Genomic DNA, 4,875 nt, shown 5'->3' on the forward strand with positions numbered 1-4,875 from the left:
GTCTTGTGATAAAGGGCCGAAACACCCAATGAGGCTAAGGTACACAACTGATGATGTGTTGCTTTGGTGGAAACACCATACAAAGGTCATTGGCAACATCACCTCAACAAAAGGCATTTCACCCAGGCTAAAGTTCGCACAGAAACTGGGATCTGATGGACAACAGATAAGGTGTCTCACTAGCAACATCCATGAAAGAAGTACACATCATGTACAGCATTACATATCATCAAAACAGCAAGGATCCCTACCCAATGACTGCAGCGAAGAATTGTACCATCTTCATCTATCCATCTATCCATCTTACCCTACTAGTCCTTTTTCTCATTGTTCCCCAGTCACGCATAAAGCAATTGTAAATTCACGACTGATTATTGGGTATTAAGGCAAGTACCACGGACATGGATTAGGCCATGATCCTGGATTCTTGCTGAATCAAAATCAGAGCGTAACAATTGCTGCGTCTCGCTGTGTTCTGCTCACAGGGAAGGGAAAATGTTCTATGGTGCATATATATATATATATATATATATATATATATATATATATACTTATTTACTTATCTATGAGTATATGCATATATTTGTATATGGGCCTTCTACAGAATTGGTCCAAAATCAAACTTAAAAACGTCTTGAAAAAATGTTTTCCCATAAAATGTGTATGTATGCAAATTGTATAATATCTAAGGTACACATTTCTAGTAATTGCACAGTTAATTCTCATATTGTATTTTCAAAAAGTTTTGGCATATTTGTCCTATCCCCAAATTTGTCACTTCCGAAACATTAGTAATAATTTAATTAGAAGGGTTATATTGACCTATTAAGATTTTGCTTACATCTACAATGTAAATATATATTTTTGCTATTTTATTAAATTTTATTCAGAGATAAATCAATAACAATTACATTTTTAACAACGTTTCAAGTGTAATTTATGAGATTTGTTGTATTTTGAATCCAGTTTTTCTTTGTAAAAGGCATAAAGTTGATCATACTGATTTTAAAGTTAAGGATTCATTAGTTTGAATATATATTTATCCAAACACTATCATAACATCTTAGTTGATAATTCAGTATACGTTATTTTTGACAAAACATCCCATGTTTCGGTCATGAGTCTGCATATTTTCAGTAGTGACAGTAATGCTTTGGTAGTGACCACATCACATTACAGAATTTTAACTTGCATACTAAAACACTACTAAAATATAAAAAAAAATGGCATAACTCTACTAAAATTTTGTTTATTTCCCCAAAATATGAGGATTATGTGTTCCCTTTTGTCACTACTGAAACAATTATGACATGCTTTGGTCGTGACTGTTTCGGTACTGACAATTTTATGGGATAACACCTAACAAATAAAGATGTCACTACCAAAACTCCACCAAATGTTTCGGTAGTGACAATTTTAGATACTTTTGAACCAATCTCAAAGATGCTAATCAGCACATGGTTAGCTAGCTCAGTTCTGAACTGTTGTACACACACAAAAATGAAATGATATGGAATAACACCCAAAAAAGTGTGCTTAATTGCAGAAAAAAGGTTTTTGGTAGTGACGTATCTTAAAGTTACACACAGATTTTCAGACTTTTGAACACATTTACCTCAAAATGACGGGGCCTATCTACTCACCCTGTAGCTATGAGAGAGAGGGGCATATAAATATTTCCTGATCATAAAAAGTAGGGGTGTAGTTAATTTCAGTCTCAGCCAATGTACTAAAACATACACTGTTTCGGTAGTGACATGAAGGTAATGACATGAAAGAAACATATTATTTTACATAAAGTTTCATAATTTACAAAGAAAATATAAAATAAATATTTTTTTCAAAGTCCACTTTTTAAAATAATCAAAAATATATTTTTAAAAACAACAATGGAAAAAAATAAAAAAAATAATTTCAATATCATTTTCACAAGTTGAAATTTAGGGGTTAGGGTTCGGGACAGCCACCTGCCAATTGAAAATACTCAATAAATGATGATTTTATATACAGTATATTAAGCTTACTGATATTTTAAATGTTATTATTATTTCAATACATAATAGAATGATCTTAGTAAACATCTAAGATTTGAATACTTAAATGCTTTTTAAATGTGTTTTTTGGGTGTGGAAGGGCAGTTTGCACCAATTCTGGAGAATGGCCCGTATATAATAATAATGATAATAATAATATTTTATAGAATAGATCAAGAGTGTGCATAATATAATGTAAAATAATGACACATAATTTGTTGTATTTTTCATCCTTTTTTTTATTGTTGTTATATTATGTAAAATATCAATAAAAAGACTTTGAACAAAAAAAGTGACTGTTCAAAAACACGACGCATTAAAAATGTGAAGCCACACGCCCGTCCAGCTGAAAAAGTGTGGCTTCAAAAACATATTGTGCATGCTTATTAGGATTATTACGATATCTGCAGGGAGAGCAAAAAACAATCCTTGAAATGTTTTGCATTAAGTTTAAATCAGTTAAATCAGTGAGTCTTCAGGAAAAAACGACTGTCATGTTTTTAAGAATAAAATAAGGTGTTTTATATTTCTCATATTTGAGAACTAAAAAAAAAAAAAATTCTTGGAATTTATCTTATCCCCAGATGAGCAGATATCTGTGCAAATCATCATTTACATCATCAGTTATAAAACTCGTCTTTCACCTTCTACAATAAGAACATGAACACACTTCACTTGTTTTCTTACTGACTTACATTGTAGGAAGTCGTTCCTGGTCCAGAGATCAATGCTGGTGAATGTGACTGTGGAAATAACATTAGAGCTACAGATTCTAGTATTTGCCACTTATGGCGCTTTTCCACTGCATGGTACGGAACGGTATGGCTCGGTAAGGTTCACTTTTTGGGGGTTTTCCACTGGGTACAGTATCTGGTACCTGGTACTTTTTTTAGTACCACCTCGGGTGGGGTTCCAGGTGAACCGTACCGTTACCAAAACGTGATGTGTAAACTCTGCTGATCACGGATTGGCCGGAGAGAATCGTCACTACCTGCGTCACTGAACTTGCGACACAAACACAAAAGAACTGCTAGATTTAAATCAGCACAGCCAGCGAAGGATCGAACGCAACTGTTTTGAATGAGCGCACCTTTTTTAACAACCAAAAACTTTAGTTGTCTGTTGTGGAAGAAAAGATGTTCATCTCGTTGATAGCAGAGGAGCGGATCCAGCGAGAGCTTGATGGGGCGACGCGGAATGAAAAAGTTTATTTTAGGAGGCATGGTAGTAGAGGCAGCGCAACTATAACGACATGTGAATAATCCCGCCCACTCTAAAGCGGTACTAAACTGCAGTGGAAACGCAAACCGTGCCGAGCCGAAACGTGCCGTGCCGTACTAAGCCGTGCTGAGCCGAGCCGTACCATGCAGTGGAAAAGCGCCATTACACTCTATGTGAACTTTCTAGAAAATAGTTTGAATGATAAAACATTTGCTAAGAACATAAATGTCCATCTAAACGCTCAAGCACATCATTGGAGTCTCATTGTAGGGTTGAGTAGATTTGCTCAGGAAAAGCAGCTCAAAAGCTACGATTAGATTGACCATTATTTATAACTTTAGAGCAGTTAGAGACACTGAAACTTTACAAGAACCCTTAAGAGACGCTCAGGTTTGGTTTGGTTTCAATACACTGAAGCATTGCTAATATATAGACTGATTCATGTTTGGGATCTTCATGGTCAAATTCATCAACAGGATCACCTGATCCAATTTTGATGAACGTTACTCAGAATTGGTACTATCGAGTTAACTGATTTTACCATTATGTAATAAATCAGAAGGAACCATGATGTTATAAAGTTGAAATGTTAGGGAAGTTTTGAACAGTTGGTGGTGCTAGTGGTGTTTGGCAGCTAAATATATCTTCCAGAAGAAAGAGCTCAGGGAAATGATTCCTAAGAGATTTCCAGAGCTGAAAGCCATTTGTAAGCGGCAACTCTTTCAGAAGAAGATGATCAGATGAGAGTCTGACTGATGATTATATAATAAGACACTCATGAACTGTTTCTCTGTGAGTCTCTGTCACAGCAGGATCTGCTCAAGTCCACTATGATCCTGTTCTTCTAGATCTCTGTTACCTGCAGGAACTGGATGTGATCCTGTGTGTGTGAAAGCTGCTCCAGCTCAGCGTCTCTCCTCCTCAGATCATTGATCTCCTGCTCCAGTCGCTCCAGTCGTCCTTCAGCTCGACTCACTGCAGTCTTCTCCTGATCTCTGATCAGCCGTATCAGCTCAGAGTGGCTTCTCTCAATGGAGCGGATGAGCTCAGTAAAGATCCTCTCACTGTCCTCCACTGCTGTCTGTGCAGAGCGCTGTTAGGACACACAGTGATTCAGTCTTCAGTGAGTCTGAACTGAGACGGAGACAAACTTCTCTTCTTCTCCAGACTCACCTCATGAGACTCCACAGCCTCTCTCAGCTGCTGAAGATCTTTCTCTCTCTGCTGGATTTTCTGCTGGAGCATCTTCTGCGTCTCCTTCTGCTGGTGCTGCAGGACAAAGGGATGATAGTGAATCTCACAGAGAACATCTGGCACTAAATCAGATTAAGGCCTGTTTAACACTGCAAGTGTGAGTATTATAAAAGTGAAACTGACACAGATGTAGAGCTTCACACTGACAGTGTTTCTGTGTTCTGTGTAATTCAGCTGTGGCTCTACACAGAAAATAAACAGACTATTGGATCACTGCACTGAGTATTAACTTGATCGCAAGTTTTAAATACCTGTTTCTCTGTCCTCTGTTCTGCTGCTGATACAATGTCATGATTTTTATGTTCAATAACTGTACACATCATACATATACATTTCTGGTCAGTGCGACAGAAAACTTCAAGGAGCT

Source organism: Sinocyclocheilus grahami, unplaced genomic scaffold, assembly GCF_001515645.1.
Source record: "Sinocyclocheilus grahami isolate Dianchi unplaced genomic scaffold, SAMN03320097.WGS_v1.1 scaffold2365.1, whole genome shotgun sequence".
Lineage (NCBI taxonomy): Eukaryota > Metazoa > Chordata > Actinopteri > Cypriniformes > Cyprinidae > Sinocyclocheilus > Sinocyclocheilus grahami.